This window comes from Balaenoptera ricei, chromosome 15, assembly GCF_028023285.1.
Source record: "Balaenoptera ricei isolate mBalRic1 chromosome 15, mBalRic1.hap2, whole genome shotgun sequence".
Classification (NCBI taxonomy): Eukaryota; Metazoa; Chordata; class Mammalia; order Artiodactyla; family Balaenopteridae; genus Balaenoptera; species Balaenoptera ricei.
The window spans coordinates 50,112,185-50,131,362 of NC_082653.1; positions in this window are offsets into that span (position 1 = coordinate 50,112,185).

Here is a 19,178-nt window from a genome sequence, read left to right on the forward strand (position 1 = left end):
GGCTCTAGAGCACAGGCTTAGTAGTTGTGGCACGCGGGCTTAGTTGCTCTGCAGCATGTGGGATCTTCCTGGACCAGGGCTCAAACCCGTGTCCTCTGCATTGGCAGGCAGATTCTTAAACACTGTGCCATCAGGGAAGTCCCTACTTAGTGGCTTTTATAGAATTATTTTCTCTTTTAAAATTCTACAATCAGGAGATTATAATTCATAGAGGACCTAATCACAGTACTCAATGTCTAATAACACCCTCTATGATGTATTAACTTATGCTAGTGGCATCTGGTCCACAAACATTTTTTGTATGGATCACAATGTTAAAAAAAAAATAGTCACCATCCTTTAAAAATGGATCATTTCCCATAAAAAATTCCAAGATGGGGCTTCCTTTGGAATAATTAAAGATTTGGCAATATGGTCACAGTTAGCTAGAGTTAGTAGTTACCATCAGCCACCCCCAAATGTAGTAGGGCCTGAGCTGCCCAGTTTGCTGGAATTCTCACCCAGCTTTCTGATTCATGTGTTTTACATTCCTGACCTGGATCATAAAGTCATCTGAGTTTGTGACTTCTGGTTTAAAAAGTCTATGAGGGGGCTTCCCTGGTGGTGCAGTGGTTGAGAATCTGCCTGCCAATGCAGGGGACACGGGTTCGAGCCCTGGTCTGGGAAGATCCCACATGCCGCGGAGCAACTAGGCCCGTGAGCCACAATTACTGAGCCTGCGCGTCTGGAGCCTGTGCTCCACAACAAGAGAGGCCACGATGGTGAGAGGCCCTCGCACCGCGATGAGGAGTGGCCCCCGCTTGCCGCAACGAGAGAAAGCCCTCGCACAGAAACAAAGACCCAATGCAGCCATAAATAAATAAATAAAATTTTAAAAAGAACAACAACAACAACAAAAAGTCTATGAGGTCTCAATTACTTTTGCTAGAAAGATTTTTATAATACCCTTAATGGGACACATTCAAATAACATGGAAATAAGAATGTATCCTTTAAAACAACTATCATCATAGATGTAAGAAAATCTAACAAACTAGACTCAGATTTCCAGACTACAGACTCTCAGGGAAATGGAAGCAGTCTCGGCCAAAGGCACTCTTCATCCACATTAGATAACACAGAGTAGACATATTGGGATTTCCTCCCTTCTCTTGTAGTGAAACCTTTGCAAATGTCTAATATGGTTAGTTTTTCTTATATTCTGCATTCTGCTACAGAGTAGTTCTTAGAGGAATGCCAGGGGAAGACAGAATCAGGGTTGCCAATGTGAGAAGAGTGAGATATTGAAGTAGAGTATGAATTATTAGTCTATAACTACTGAAGGGAGGGTAGTAGAGAGGCTTTGTGGGAGGATCATGAAACTGGAAGATTCCTTTGTTTAATGCTCGTTCTTTGTCATTTTAGCCGTGTGACCTGAGGTAAGTGGCTTCATCTTCTAAGCTTCAATGTAAATTGGGTGTAGTATTTGCTTAGATTGATTGTGCCTAAGATGCTGTTTAAGGTTAATTTTCAATAATAATATTCTAGACCAAGCACTTATTTCTCTTGTGCCTGTCATATCTCTTAAGATCTACTGGCTGCATGAGCTATGCTATGGTACACGAAGCACAGCAATGTGGTTATACAAAGTATAGCAGTCCAGTATTGCCACTATAATGCTGTGTAACAAATCACCCTAAACTTAATGGCTTAGAGCAAGTGTTTTATTCTTATGTTACAGTTGCCTGTGGTTTGACTGATCTAGGCTGGGCTTGGCTGAGTGGCTTTACTTCAAGCTGCAGGTTGGCTCAGCTTGGCTCTAACCCATGAATTTGGTTTAGAGCTTCTCCATGTGTATTTTTTTCTGAAGCCCAGGTTGAAATGGCAGTGGTTACCTGAGGCATGCTCATCTTATGACTTATCAATGGAGCTCAAAACCCAAGCCAAGCCATGGAACAACACTTACAGCCGCCATTGCATCATGCCCACTATTATTCTATTGGTCAAAGCAAGTCACATGGCCAAGCCTAACTCTGTCCATAGTGAGAGAGTGAAGGGAAAGAATAGTTGTTGAACAGTAACCCAGACTTTAACACCAAGCAACGTCCAGCATCTATAGACATTTTAATTGAAAAGCATATTTTCACAAGCCAACTTAAATGATTGAAGACCAATTTGAACGACTGACTTCAGAATCATTTTAAAGTGTTAATTTTAAAATGATATCTATAATGTGTCTGCAGTATGTTGTTTTAAAGTGTTGGGAAAGAACATTTCAATAATTCAATTTCTGTGTGGAACAATGAATCACTCTCCTCTTAGAGACCTCAAGAATTAGAGTCCTTTTGGACATTTTCTTCAGAATAGCCAAATAAGCATGGCTGGGGTCTGAATCTGACTTAAATGGCAATGTTCAGTTTGAGGATGATGGAAGTAAGGCTGATCTTGGCTCAAAATGGATCAACTCAGACTAAGCCGTAATGCAATATATGAAGCCCAGAGTTGAGACAAGGTAATGGAATCTAGTTATGTGACCTGAGACTTTTGAACACATTCCAGATTGTATTAATCAGAATAATTCCTATTTTTCTCCCTCTTCCCCCTCCTCCCCTCCCCCTCCCCTCCCCTCCTCCCCCTCCTCCCCTCCCCCCTCTTCCTACCCCCCTTCCTCCTCCTCCTCCTCCTCCTTCTTCTTCTTCTTTTTTTTTAATTTATTTATTTTTGGCTACATTGGGTCCTCATTGCTGTGCACAGGCTTTCTCTAGTTGTAGCAAGTCTTCATTGCTGTGCGCAGGCTTTCTCTAGTTGTAGCAAGCTGGGACTACTCTTCATTGCGGTGCATGGGCTTCTCATTGCGGTGGCTTCTCTTGTTGTGGAGCACGGGCTCTAGGCGCGTGGGCTTCAGTAGTTGCAGCACGCAGGCTCAGTAGTTGTGGCACATGGGCTTAGTTGCTCTGTGACACGTGGGATCTTCCAAGACCAGGGCTTGAATCCGTGTCCCCTGCATTGGCAGGCAGATTCTTATCCACTGTGCCACCCCTTCTGATTCTTCTTATTCTTCTTATTCTTCTTATTCTTCTTATTCTTCTTATTCTCCTTCTCCTTCTTCTTATTCTCCTTCTACTTCTCCTTCTCCTTCTCCTTCTTCTTCTTCTTCTTCTTCATAGAACTACAACAGTAGCTGGCTTAAACAATGAAGGAAATTTCTTGTTTTGCATACTTAAACAGTCCACAGGTAGAAACAGATTCAGGTACGGCTTAATCCAGAACTTTCTCCGTCTTCATTTTTAGGATCTGTTATCCTCTTTGTTGGCTTAACCTCAGAGGAGAGGGAGCTTTTTCCCCAGTAATTTTTATAAAATCTTGGCATAGAAGTTCATTAACTTGACTTATGGCATGAGACCAATTCTTCCCCAATTACAGGGTCCAGAGGATTGGAATCAGTTACTGGCCAGGCCTGTGTGTTGTGCATTCTCCTGGAGCTGACACATGACATGAACTGCAGGAACTAAGTATAAAGACATTTTTATTAGACAAAGGAAAACAAGAGGCTTTTCCCCAGAGAAAGGGGCAAGGATGTTAGGTGGGTAAAAACAACATGTGTCTATTAAAATTCCTGTTCAGCAAAGAGGGACAATGCATTAGGGTGAGGGACAATTTATGAAGCAGAACTATACTGAAAAGTGTTGACTACAATAAAGCTAAGGTGTAAATTGTCTGGTGCTATACTAACACATCCTCTAAATGCTGGGCAGAGAGAGAGATATGATGCATCAGTTATTTGTCTGTGGATGTTATGAAAGATCATTCCATTTTCATGGGCCCAACTGGCAATGATAGTTCCTAGTCCTATGTCACAAACTCATATCTGGTGACGTTGGTGATGGGCTGACTCAGCTGTTCTGGGTACAGCTGTAGCAAAGTCAAATCATGGGTTCAGTCTTTAAGAGGGAAAGTCAACGAGTCATTTTACTATGTAGAAGTATGTAAATTCCAGGATTCAAATGGTGATAAGAATAAATCTTTGCAAAGATATACATCTATGCTAGAATGAGTCTTCGTATTTCTTTCACTGGCAGGGAGAGGAGGGCTCTTGTTCTCAGTTCCACATGAGACGCCTTGCCCACAGTACTTTATGTATAATTACAATGTTTCTTCAAGGTGCCCTTATTTCTCCTCTCATCTTTCCCAGGAGACATGCACCAGGAAGAGTTGGCAAGTTCACTTGGCAAGAACAGACGAATAAATACGAAGCATGAGCTTGCGTCTTTTAGCTGAGGTGATTTGTCAAAAACCACAGCACTGTGGCCATGTTCAGATTTTAAGGGTTATGTTCAGCCTTAATCAAGGGGAATTTTAAAAGCTAAATCATTGAATGAATTGAGGAAAAGATTTTGGTAGAACATGAAGTCAATCGTTCTCATGTAGCTGAATGTATTGGCCTGAAGGCATTTCAAACATATGTTAGAGTATTAGACAATGGTGAGTTTTCGACTCATGTTTGTCTGATTTATTGAGTGAGTAGTATTGAGTGAGGAATCCCATGAAGAATAATGGGCTTTGATACTCAAGAGAGAACAAAACGAGACTTCCCTGGTGGTACAGTGGTTAACAATCCGCCTGCTAATGCAGGAGACACGGGTTCAATCTCTGGGCCAGGAAGATCCTACATGCCGTGGAGCAACTAAGCCCGTGCACCACAACTACTGAGCCTGCACTCTAGAGCCTGCGAGCCACAACTACTGAGCCTGGGTGCCGCAACTACTGAAGCCCATGCGCCTAGAGCCCCTGCTCCACAACAAGAGAAGCCTCCGCAATGAGAAGCCTGTGCACCACAACGAAAACCCAATGCAGCCAAAAAAAAAAAAAGAGAGAGAGAGAGAGAGAACAAAATATCTGAACAAGAGACCCCTGAGGTCAGCTACTTGTTATAAGGCCATCAGGTGGTGAATATGGATACACTGGGTTCTGTAATACAATCTGAGTGTATAATATCTTTGTAATTTTCAACATTGTTATGTTTTATTACGTAGATGTCAACTATGCATATTATATCTGTTAATTTCTCTTTTCCTCTTCAGATCTCCGCTCCACCTTTCTCCAATGTGTGCTGTGCCCTGGGAGATTGACTTTTATGGGCCACATCAATGAGATTCATTGCTTTATAGCATCCCATTGGATTCAGCCAATGGGAAGAACCGTTTGAAAAAATTGGAGAGTAAGGCAGGAGAATCAACTCAAGGTTTTTATTTTCTAGGCTCCCTCCCTTTTGGGTCACTATATATTGACTTCATCCCTTTTCTAAATGCCACAGCTTTGTTGGGGAGCCCTCTCCATGCAAACTCCCTCTCCAAATTCCACTGACCCCTCCCTTCCCTTGTCTCTTCAGGCTGAAGGGATAATGGCTCCTGTAGGTTGCTAGTCCTAGAGACTTGACTATGCTTCGTTGGATTTGCTTGATCCTCCCATACATTTGTAAACAGTCCCTTAATATGCCCTCCTTAATTATTCCACCTGCACGTTCCATCTCTTTTTTGCTAACATCTTGACTGACATATTACCTATGCAAAATATGACACATGCTACATATTTTCAGGACATAGAATACATTTACATTAAAGTTATTTATACTTAAATGCTGCACTTAGGACAAATATAACCAAAACAAATCTCAGCCTTCTGGGAGGCCAGCTGAATAAAAACAGTAGCCAAGGTAAAAACAAACAAACAAACCACCAAGAACAAAAATGTAACATATACTCGGGCCAGTGGAATAATATTAAGGAAAGCTGTGTTCAGAGGCATAGATAAAATGGGAAAATCAGGATTTGGGGGAAAAGTTCCCGGGACCAAATACCAGAATTCAAAATTGTGAACCACCAGGAAATCTTAATATCGAGGGCTAAGAAATGAGAGAGACAGAAAAAGAGATGGGGTGGGGGGCGGGAGAGAGAAGAGACATGTCAGTAAAGATGTGTGTCTGCGTGTGTGTGTGTGTGTGTGTGTGTGTGTGTGTGTGTGTGTGAAGGGCATAAAGCGCTGGGATGGAGGTTGCAAGACCCTGCACTCAGAATCATCTAAAGAATCCACCTGGTGGCTCTGTCCATGGTGCTGGCCGAGCTTCTGCATGGACTGCTCCTCTCCCTCTGAGGACCAGGTGAGCTGAAAGAACTCTTAATGCTTGACTGATGTGCCTTCAGACTTCCCGGGAAATTACTTTGTACTAAAGGCATCCTCCAGAAGAGCAAACTGTACCAGGCTAAAAGAAGGGGGGTAATATCATCAGTCTCCCAGTTATTACACGTTTGTACATGATTGATACTAACATTACTGCTGCCGGCAATTGATCTAAGCATGCTACCGTGCTACAACAATCTACCATGAGATAGGTGTGAATGTGAGAACTCTGAGGAGCAGTTTCAAAATAAGAGTCCAGGGTGAAAATAAGATCGTGGGATGGAAATACTCAAATGTCTGTACACAAATACAGGACTGAATTTCTCCTATTTCTTCCATTATTTTTTTCTGGGCTGAAAAAAATGATTACTCTATGTAATGACATGCCCAAAAATGATTTTTAAAAGTTAAAGGTTAGGATAAAAGTAAATTAGCTTGGGCTTCCCTGGTGGCGCAGTGGTTGAGAATCTGCCTGCCAATGCAGGGGACACGGGTTCGAGCCCTGGTCTGGGAAGATCCCACATGCCGCGGAGCAACTGGGCCCGTGAGTCACAATTACTGAGCCTGCGCGTCTGGAGCCTGTGCTCCGCAACAGAGAGGCCGCGATAATGAGAGGCCCGCGCACCGCGATGAAGAGTGGCCCCCACTTGCCGCAACTAGAAAAAGCCCTCGCACAGAAACAAAGACCCATCACAGCCATAAATAAATAAAGAATACTGGTAAAAAAAAAAAAAAAAAAAACTCATTAAAAAAAAAGTAAATTAGCTTATACAACAAAGGATACTTTTGTGTTTTTGGAAGAAATCAAAATTTAAATCTAACGTTTTACCTTTTACATAACTGTTACATGTAACAACACTAACCAAGGGAAAGAAATAGGTCTTTTCTTTAAAGTCTGATCATTATTAAAGAAACAAAGAATGTAGATTCTCAGGAAAATATCGAATGTATAGTCAATGAGAAAAGTTTATGCATCTGGCAGTTTTGAGCAGTTTTGCAGCTCTGATATTAAAGATCTTAAGTTTAAAATGTAGCATTTAATATTAATGGGAGCACTGTAGTGACTTCTTAGACTAGAATGAACTGGTGTGAAGAGGGGAAAAGAAACCTGGAACAAATTGCAACAAGGAGGAGAAAATTCATCTGATGATGTTACCAAACAGAAGCAGGAAGTGTCTTCCAAGTTTTGTGATCATGTTCTCAAAAAACACAGAATACCCTCACAATCACAGTTCCAACCATCATCACTTGGAAATGCAAGCACTTGAAAGCCACCTTGTGTTCAACCTTATGCCTTTCATCCTCTGATTTTGGAAAAGTCTCTGGTGTGGTGACAGGAACATTAAAGTATCTCAGGACCCAGGTTCCCAGCCTTATCAGAAAGATGCTGGACAAGCTGTATAACCTTTTGCAACTTTATTTTGTCCCCAAAATACATGAGCTGTCTTGTTCACAAGGTTATCTTGGGTTTTAAACAAGCACACATGGATGTAAAAGAGATAAACATGGATAAAAAGTAACCCAGAGATCACCACTGCCTCTTCCAGCCTTTGGGACCTGAATAGAATTGTCCCAAGCCCCAATTGTATGTCCTGGAGGAATCCTAATCGTCCTCAAGGTGCCTGAAAATTCCTGAAGACTACTTTCACATACTTGCATTCACTGCTGGACTCCTGGTACCCATTGACAGCTTTTCACAACACTGTATTAACTCAGATGTGGAACTCAAGACTGCCTTGAATCTTCTCTCCCAAACCATGCAGGTACTCAAGAGTATGTTTGCTTGTGGACTAAGCAGGAGGCACTCTCTGTAGAAAGCAGGTGAGTTACAGAAAGTAAAAATACTTTTCCTGTTATATTGATTTTAATGACCACTAATAAACTGATCATACAACAGAACCATGGAAACTTTCTTAAGATGACACAAAAATAAATAACAAGAATTCATAGACTCTACTCAAACAAAGCTACATAAATACTGACTGGTGCAGTCCAGTGAAATGTTACAGGGAGAAAACACTGAGAACTAGAGATAGACTTATTCCGTCTCTGTCATGATATGTTCATGTCAGTAGAGGATAGATAAATCAAACAATCCTGTGGTATGACCGTCCTTTGACACTTAGCAGACGCTTTAAAGAAAAAATATGTTCAGAGCACATGGCGCAGCCTTTGAACTTAATTTGCAAGTTGTTTTTAGATAACAGCCCCTCCTTTTCTTAGAAATGTGGGTTATTAGAAGTTTCTCTGGGGACTTCCCTAGGCAGTCCAGTGGTTAAGACTCCATGCTTCCAATGCAGGGGGTGCAGGTTTGATCCCTGGTCGGGGAAGTAAGATCCCACATGCTGAGCGGCCAAAAAAAAAAAAAAGAGAAGTTTCTCTGCTTACGAACAAAATAAAGTACAGTGCACTTAATAAATGCCTTTTTGAAACTGGTGGTCTGTCCTAAGGGGTTCCTGGGGTCTTTGTGGAGGGTCTATTTTGATGATTTTGGTCATAATTTTTTGGATAACAGTGTTATGGAGGATGCAAAACAAGGACTACCACCCTTCTTTCTTGCCATGCTTCAGTCCAGATCATTGGTACCTTGACCCCATTAGCAGAATAAGAGGCTGTGCTTTTAAAATCAGAACAAAATTCCACCTTCTCACCAGAGTCCGACGTATGGACAATAAAACAAAGACCTTAATTATGCAATAGCGTTAAGAACAATATATTAAAAGAATGTCTTTTTTTTTTGGCTGCTTTGGGTCTTTGTTGCTGCGCGCGGGCTTCTCTAGTTGCAGCAAGCAGGGGCTACTCTTCGTTGCGGTGCGTGGGCTTCTCATTGTGTGGAGCATGGGCTCTAGGGCACACAGGCTTCAGTAGTTGTGGCACCTGGGCTCAGTAGCTGTGGCGCACGGGCTTAGTTGCTCCACGGCATGTGAGATCTTCCCAGACCAGGGATCAAACACATGTCCCCTGCATTGGTAGGCTGATTCTTAACCACTACCCCACCAGGGAAATCCTAAAAGAATGTCTTGAAATGGATGTGTGAGTGGGCACATAATGTCCTGGCCCAACTCATGGACTGGGGTTGTGCGACTTTGAAGGAGGAGGACTTCAAGTGTTTAGCTTCCCAGGCATACTGAGATGAATTCCCAGAACCAGGATGTCAGTGGCAGTGTGCCTGGCAGCTCTAAGCAAAGCACGCAGAGTTTCTCATCTTGCTATTACACAGCCCTGGCAGGGTGAACAACCCAATCCAGTTGCAGGATGTGCTTGGCCTTCAAATTCCCCTGAAAACTCCAACACATCCATCCACTCGTGGCAGTGCTACCAGAGGCCAGCTTGGTGATTTCCCCCTGATCTTCCTTCTCTCCTTTTTGGACCCTTTCTTCCCCAGCACCTCCCACAATTGTGTAATGTCAAATTCCTGTAAGAAATTCCTTATTCCATAGCACTCAGAGTGGTTATGCTTTCTGAATTCTGCCCTTGTATTACATGGGATTACTGTCAGCATCATTCTTAGACCATATCAGCTTAATCCCCTCAAGAAATCATTCGAACTGAAATGGATTTTGATGTTAACCTCTCAACTTGTTAGGCAAGTTCCTTATTAAAAGATCCATGTAAAAACCTGGTCAGCATTTTAAAAATGAAACTGGTATCAAGAGACCTATCATGTCACTCAACATTATAAGATTCCACATGAGAAAAATATCACTATTTCTGGCCAGTTTAGACTTTATTTCTTTTGAAGCATTGGTATACTTCTTCCTTTCTGGAGCGTTCAATTTTTGCCCTAGCTTCTAGGAGGCTCAGAGACATATATGATGCCTAATTAAAGGAATCATCTTAGTTTCCAATGTATTTGGTTATTCCTCTCTTCTATGCATTTAATTAATTCTATTTAACTAATCTTAGAGTATACCTGTCCTTTATTTTAACTTGTGTCAAGTAGGAAATGGTTGAGACAGAACAAAGGATTGGCAAAATCTGTTTATTCAGTGCCTACCTAGTGTCATCTGGGCTTGACATTCTCTCTATCTTATTTTTTTCTTCCATTTCACATACAAGGAAACTGAGTTTCCACTAGATTAGGGGATGCTAAATGGACAATGACAGGCTGTGTCAGGCTGTCCTATGGACTGAAAGAGTCAGATAGAAACACAGGAGACACATTGAAATAAGAAATAAGCATCTCTGTCCCTCTTAACCTGACTTGAGAATGGAGACCTCAACGTGGGTCCCTTCTTTGTCTGGCAGAGAAGTTTGTGCATATAGGTGAAACATAAAGCAAACGTGTTTTGAAATGGAAGTTGGTGATGAAGATAATGAAATTGATGGTGATAATGAAAATGATTAAGAGGATGGTGGTGATGAAGAGGATGATGTATCACTTTAGTTGCAAAGAAAAATTGTGATTATTTTCAGTCACTTTACTCCCTCATTGTGTATATATTTTCAAGAGGTACAGCATATGGGAACTTACATCATGAGTCAGAGGTTTTTATTACTGGATGCAATATATTTCCTGACTTCAATAATCATGTAAAATAGCTAAAACCATTAACTGAGTGCTCACTGTATGTCAGGCACTGTTCTAGGCACTTTACACACATTAATTCATTTCATATTTAAAATAGATATTTTTCTTATCCCCATTTTACATATGCTAAAACCAAGGCAAAGGGGTTAAGTTACTCCCCTGATTAAGATCACTGAGCTACCAAGTGGTGGAGCTAGAATTCAAACCCAGGGAGTCTGGCCCCCAAGTCTATGCTCTTAAGCATGATTTTGTCCCTCATTCTCTTTCCAATGACCAGGAAAAAGAGCAGATTTGGATTCATATCTGGATTCCATAACTTCCTAGCTATGTAACCTTGAGCTTAATCTCTTTAATTCTCAGTTTCTCTGGGGTTGTTTTCAGTACCAAGAGATAGGATTCTTTTGAATCAACCATTTAGTTACTCATTGAGCACCTATGAGCAAAGAACTAAGCTAGGTGCCATGGGCTGAAAAATTAAACCACCAGTCAAGAGTTTTGCTCACGAACACAAGTATAAAGATGCCGAAAATACTTGCTTAATTGGAATAAATTTTCTGCAGCTGGTCCTCAAACATTCCAGCTTCCCGTAAGAAGACAAGTAAGGCTCTTATTGAAGAAACTCTTCCCTTTTGCTCTTCACTTTCTCCCTGCAATCCACTGCATCCTTGTCTTAGAGAATTCTCTTTATTGTATTCCTTTGGCAATGTTAACTCCTTTGAACATCTACCATCTACATTCACCTTCACAAATCACTAATGCACCCCAGGCCCCTCACTATGAATGGCCCTCACTGTGAGACCTGGACACTAGGACTTTTCAGAGGACTGTGAGTGTGTAGCAGAGCAGGAAGGATGTCATTTCACATCCCTACGTTAATACTTTTGGGAAAATAGCATCCTGGCCGTGACACGACAGCAAGTGCTAGTGTGGAAGACTGGTTCCTGGAAGATATGAGAGGCTGTGAGTTGGCTCTGAGCAAGGGGAAGGCAGCAGTTCCAAGAGACAGATTGTAGCTGTTCTTTTTTTCCTCTCTTCCTTGAGTTTGGTGGCAATAAGGCATATGGCATGGATCACCCAGCCCGATCAGTCTCAGGTTGTTAAATAATCTCCAGGATGTATGAAGGCAACACTCACATGTCCAATAAAGAGAAGCCACAGGACAAAGAAGGCACTTATTTCTGGCGACTGAAATTCTGCCCCAATCTGTGTAATCACCAAGGCTTTTTAGACAAAGGGAGAGCAAATGAAAGAGAAAGGCTTAAATGAATCTGCCATCTGAGGCCTCTGGGTTCCTGCTCAGTTGGCAAGAATTGAGAAGCAGACAGGAGACCTGGTTGCTTCCAGGCTGAGCACTCTTGAGGCATGGCTTAAATCGACATCAGGTACTTTTTCTTTATTTTTTTTAATAACACTAAAATTATTTATCAGGAAACATATAAAACAAGTAGAAAATATGACCTATACAAAATTTTTTTAAGCACTCTAACTGCATTTATTTATTTATTTATTTATTTTTATTTTATATTGGAGTGTAGTTGATTAACAATGTTGTGTTAATTTCAGGTGTACAGTAAAGTGATTCAGTTATACATATACATGTATCTATTCTTTTTCAAATTCTTTTCCCATTTAGGTTATTACAGAGTATTGAGCAGAGCTCCCTGTGCTATACAGTAGGTCCTTGTTGGTTATGTATTTTAAATATAGCAGTGTGGACATGTCGATCCCAGACTCCCAATCTGTCCCTCCCCCCATACTTCCCCCCTGGTAACAGTAAGTTCATTCTCTAAGTCTCTAAGTCTGTTTCTGTTTTGTAAATAAGTTCATTTGCATCATTTTTTTAGATTCCACATGTAAGTGATATCATATGATATTTGTCTTTCCCTGTCTGGCTTACTTCACTTAGTATGATCATCTCCAGGTCCATCCATGTTGCTGCAAATGGCATTATTTCATTCTTTTTTATGGCTGAGTAATATTCCATTGTATATATGCACCACATCTTCTTTATCCATTCATCCTTCAATGGACATGTATGTTGTTTCCACATCTTGACTACTGTAAAGAGTGCTACAGTGAAAATTGGGTGCATGCATCCTTTTGAACCATGGCTTTCTCTGGTTATATGCCCAGGAGTGGGATTGCTGGATCACATGGTAGCTCTATTTTTAGTTTCTTAAGGAACCTCCATACAGGTGCTTTTTCTTTAAACAAGGGATCAATGTTTTCAATACCATACTTTCCAACGTCTATTTTTCCACCTATGAAACACCATCCCTACTGTGGTGGAGCGTTCTTAGAATGGAGTCTGAAAATCTAGGAAAGGCCACTGGAACTCTTTTCCTCCCAAGGTTTCTTCTTGCCCACCCACCTCCAGCCCGCCTTGCAGTTTAGTGTGTGTGTGTCGGGGGAGTGGTCTGGGCTGGAATAGCATTCCCATTTGATGCTGCTGGAGGTCAAGAGGGAAGGACCTCACCACACCCCCAAGAGGGGCCCATGTGCAAGAGCTGGGATTGATTGGCAGGTGGGAAAGCAAGTAGTACTCTTATTTGAGTAGAGGGTTGGAATTTGAGTAGTGGGGAGAAGTAGAGGATAGAGTGCTGGTTGCCTGGTGTGTGTGTGTGTGTGTGTGTGTGTGTATGTGTGTGTGTGGTCCTGTGCGGAGCATAACTAAGGCTTTTTCCACTTTGTATTTGCTCAACAAATGATTGTAGAACTGATTGGAGCTCCCAAACTTTTTCTCATTGGAATATAGGGGAGACTAATAGGAAAGATAAGAGGTGTGTGGCTTACTTTTCATTATACACCCTTACTTCCCATAAGCCATTGCTTTGTCCTGAACTAATTTCTCTCTTTTCTGAGAAAGTGTCAGCAAAGTGTTTGTGTGTGTGTGTGCGTGCTCACGCGTGCGTGTGTGCGCTGTTCTCCCTGAGACCTCAAGTGTCTGAGAATACTGATATTTTGCCTTTGCAATTAAATTGTAGTTTTGCTGAATGTAACTTTTACTTGTAGATTCTAAGTTTGAAGGTGTTACTCCATCTTCTTTTTTTTTTTAATTAATTAATTTATTTATTTTTATGGCTGTGTTGGGTCTTCGTTTCTGTGCGAGGGCTTTCTCTAGTTGCAGCAAGCGGGGGCCACTCTTCATCGCGGTGCGCGGGCCTCTCACTATCGCGGCCTCTCTTGTTGCGGAGCACAGGCTCCAGACGCGCAGGCTCAGTAATTGTGACTCACGGGGCCAGCTGCTCCGCGGCATGTGGAATTCTCCCAGACCAGGGCTCGAACCCGTGTCCCCTGCATTGGCAGGCAGACTCTCAACCACTGCGCCACCAGGGAAGCCCACTCCATCTTCTTACTAGATTTTTATGCCAGATTTTTTGATGCAAAAACTTGTGCTCATATTTACTGAATTACTTTTGAAACAGCCCTAGAAAAACCAGTTGGTTGTATAACTGAGGGAAGACACCAATCATAAGGCTTAGCAAACTACTTCAGCACCATAAAACATACTTCAGCAGCCTAAGATATTTTTCACATTTTAATAGTCTTCCCATTTCTAGTCTCTTTAAAAATGACTTGAAATTATACTATCTGTGAGGATATATTTTCTGATCTGATACACCTACAACTGAGCAGGCCATTAAAATAAAACAAATAGCACATGGCTCTTAAGCACAGAGTGGAAACTCTCCCCACTGATTTTTGCAATTATTATAACCAAATATGTCTGAACTAAAGTATTCAACTAAGTTATTTTGAAAAATGCATTATGGTCTTACATTTAGGTTTTTAATCCATTTTGAGTTTATTTTTGTGTATGGTGTTAGGGAGTGTTCTAATTTCATTCTTTTACATGTAGCTGTTCAGTTTTCCCAGCACCACTTATTGAAGAGGCTGTCTTTTCTCCATTGTATATTCTTGCCTCCTTTATCAAAAATAAGGTGACCATATGTGTGTGGGCTTATCTCTGGGCTTTCTATCCTGTTCCATTGATCTATATTTCTGTTTTTGTGCCAGTACCATACTGTCTTGATTACTGTAGCTTTGTAGTCTGAAGTCTGGGAGCCTGATTCCTCCAGCTCCGTTTTTCTTTCTCAAGATTGCTTTGGCTATTCAGGGTCTTTTGTGTTTCCATACACATTGTGCAATGTGTTTTTTGTTCTAGTTCTGTGAAAAATGTCATTGGTAGTTTGATAGGGATTGCATTGAATCTGTAGATTGCTTTAGCCAGACACTATAAAACTCTTAGAGGAAAACATAGGCAGACCACTCTATAACATAAATCACAGCAAGATCCTTTTTGACCCACCTCCTAGGGAAATGGAAATAAAAACAAAAATAAACAAATGGGACCTAATGAAACTTAAAAGCTTTTGCACAACAAAGGAAAACATAAACAAGATGAAAAGACAACCCTCAGAATGGGAGAAAATATTTGCAAATGAAGCAACTGACAAAGGATTAATCTCCAAAATTTACAAGCAGCTCATGCAGATCAATATCAAAAAAACAAACAACCCAATCCAAAAATGGGCAGAAGACCTAAATAGACATTTCTCCAAAGAAGATATACAGATTGCCAACAAACACATGAAAGGATGCTCAACATCACTAATCATTAGAGAAATGCAAATCAAAACTACAATGAGGTATCACCTCACACCAGTCAGAATGGCCATCATCAAAAAATCTACAAACAATAAATGCTGGAGAAGGTGTGGAGGAAAGGGAACCCTCTTGTACTGTTGGTGGGAATGTAAATTGATACAGCCACTATGGAGAACAGTATGGAGGGTCCTTAAACAACTAAAAATAGAACTACCATACGACCCAGCAATCCCACTACTGGGCATATACCCTAAGAAAACCATAATTCAAAAAGAGTCATGTACCACAATGTTCATTGCAGCTCTATTTACAATAGCCAGGACATGGAACCAACCTAAGTGTCCATCAACAGATGAATGGATAAAGAAGATGTGGCACATATATACAATGGAATATTACTCAGCCATAAAAAGAAACAAAATTGAGTTATTTGTAGTGAGGTGGATGGACCTAGAGTCTGTCATACAGAGTGAAGTAAGTCAGAAAGAGAAAAACAAATACTGTATGCTAACACATATATATGGAATCTAAAAAAAAAATGGTTCTGAAGAACCTAGGGTCAGGACAGGAATAAAGATGCAGATATAGAGAATGGACTTGAGGACACGGGGAGGGGGATGGGTAAGCTGGGACGAAGTGAGAGAGTAGCATGGACATATATACACTACCAAATGTAAAATAGATAGCTAGTGGGAAGCAGCTGCATAGCACAGGGAGATCAGCTCAGTGCTTTGTGACCACCTAGAGGGGTGGGATAGGGAGGGTGGGAGGGAGACGCAAGAGGGAGGAGATATGGGGATATATGTATATGTATAGCTGATTCACCTTGTTATAAGGCAGAAACTAACACACCATTGTAAAGCAATTATAATACAATAAAGATGTTTAAAAAATACATTATGATTTCAGTACTGTTTCTGTTCCCATTGGCTGCCCAAATATCTGTTAGATCAATTATGTAACTATGCATTTGCAGATTACTGTGGAATTGGTTAATTGATGTAGCTTGTGTTGTTGAAGAAACATTTTCTTGATTTTGGGATATGGGAAAATAATGCAATTGTAAACGCCATATTATTTATCTCTTTTTTTGAAATAAGTAACATATTTGGTCCTCAAATCCAAGAAATGATAGAATCATACTTTACATCATAATATCCCATCTCTAAGGAATCAGGTAAAATGGCTTAGTTCTGCTTTTCTGGGCCATTATATCCTGTCTAATACCTAAATGTCTCTAATTGCACAGTGAGATTTGTATCACTCACTACTTTCTAGTTGCATAGAATGTCATGAAGAGTGTAACTAATATTTCTTTTCTTGTTGTTTTTTATTTTATTTTATTGTATTTTTTGGCTGCATTGGGTCTTTGTTGCTGCGCACGGTCTTTCTCGAGTTGCGGTGAGCAGGGGATACTCTTCGTTGCAGCACTTGGGCTTCTCATTGCGGTGACTTCTCTTATTGTGGCGCATGGGCCCTAGGCACACGGGTTTCAGTAGTTGTGGCTTGTGGGCTCGGTGGTTGTGGCTTGCAGGCTCTAGAGCACAGGCTCAGTAGTTGTGGTGCATGGGCTTAGTTGTTCCGCGACATGTGGGATCTTCCCGGACCAGGGATCAAATCCGTGTCCCCTGCATTAGCAGGTGGACTCCCAACCACTGTGTCACCAGGGAAGTCCTGTAACTAATATTTCTTATGTAATTTTTAAAGTGTAATTGTTTACACACACACACACACACACAGCATACCACACCACAACTTTTCCAGAGCTGACACAATCATTTCATTTGTAAAAGTATCTTAAACATTTGGATGGAAATCTAGCTCTTAATAAAATAAGGCAATACAGTTGTGGTTGTTTTAGGACAGACTCTTAGAAGCAGACCAACAAAGGATTCACGTGTAAGTGGTTTATAAAGGATGTGCTCCCAGAACACTCTGATGAAGGACTGGGGGAAGCAAGACAAGGGAGGGGGATGTAGGTGGAACAGTTGTGTGATTTCAGGTAAAATCTCCACCTGGCCCTGCAGGGAAACTCTGGAGTATAAATTATGTCTCAGAGTTTGTCTTAACCGTAGGCAAAAGAGCTGTTTCCTTTGGATGTGCTCTTGAATTTGCCAGTCTCTACCCAGTCCACGTTGCTCATTCCTGCACTTGCTACTCTTGCAAGGCTTAAGCTGATAAGAGAAGAGACAGGTAATTTTGAGACCCTTGCACTTTAGTTACTGCTGTTAATGAACTTAAAATGATGAATAACTTGAGGAACTAAAAGGGATCGGAGAGATCTTTGTTGTCGGTTCGTGGAAGTTTCCCTAGTCCTCTATTATTCAAGAGCTGGGTCCTTCATGACCTGCTTTGTCTATGGGATGTGTTTTTTCTGCCACTCCCTTGGGCTACGTATTTCTTAAGCACTGCATTGCTAATTAGCATCCTCTTTGAGAGATGGAGGGGAACCATGCAAGAAGCATAAATAATATTTTTTGTGGAGGTAAATCTGAAACTGACCAGTTAAATTAAGTCTTTGCCTAATCTGTAACATGTTTTCTCCTGCCACTCTTCCGTTTTATCAGCACATTTGAAGAGTTTATCCTCATATAAAACTATTTTTATGAACACACACATACACACACATCAGAGTTTTGTATGCCCTTTGCTCAATGTGGGTATAGTTCTTATATTTTTCTCTGTGATGCAACAGGAAGAGATGGGGATTAAACATCTAGAGAGCTGCTGGTTTGCCTTTAAATCTGTGATGACCATCATTTTGTCACTAAATCTCCTAAGGTTTCAGTTTCTTATTTAGTCAAATAAATAGTGTGGGAAGTTGGAAATGATGCTTAGTTAAGTTCCTCCTGGATTTAAAAGCCATATAATTTCCCAGCTCTTCCAGGATCACCTGACAATTTAATATTTAAGCTTTGCATTGCCCTATATCTTGACTGTGATGCCCAGATCGCAGGCAGCCAACCCCTAGAGGAGGTATCATCTAGTTATAGCTTAAGTGGCTTTGACAATAACTTCAAAGATGGGAGACAAAGGGCTAGAAATTCTTTTCCGTAATTGTACCATTTTTAGGTACCTTCATGTGGTATAGCTTCTTCACCCAAGATTCTACTTTATTGAGGTGTTATCACATGAATAATGATTGAAATATAACTTAAATATATGCATCATTCTTTAAAATATCAACTTTATCCTAAGGCTCTTCCTAGTACAGGCCAGGTCCTACACATTTTACTACCAGACGTCAACACATTTGCCATGCCAAATTCAGTTCATCAATCTCATCCAATCAGAATATAACTGGAAAAAAAGAATAACTCAACGGAAAAATAATGAATCTGAAAGTAATTTTTTTAAAAGACGGGAAATAAAATCAATTTGGTGTTGCTTTAATTTTTGATGATTTACAGTGAGAGTTCTAATGCCCAGCAGGTACCATTTGACATTTTCATCTCCAGTGCTGTGAAGAGATTAGCACTTACTGGTATTGATTTAAACTAGGATTTATACCAGGGCTGTCATTTTTATGGAAAGCACAATAAAAAAAGATTAGAAAGAAATTGCCAAGCGGCCTGGGTCTAATCAATTGCAGAATGCTTTCACTGGGAATTTGCAACTTTACCAAGCAGAAAGTTAACATGCAGGATAAGCAACAGGAAATGAAATTCACATCACGACTTAAGAATTGTGGCCAGGCCAAAACCACAGCACATCACACAATAAGACACAGGTTATGGTTCAGCATAACTCTGTTCATTTTCCATGGAGTTTGTGAAAAATCTGTAAAAGACAGCATTTTAAAGCCTACTGAAGAGGAGCCGACCCCTGCCAAAGGACTGGGGGAAACATTTATAATGGAGTTCAAGACAGAATATTAGAGGAGA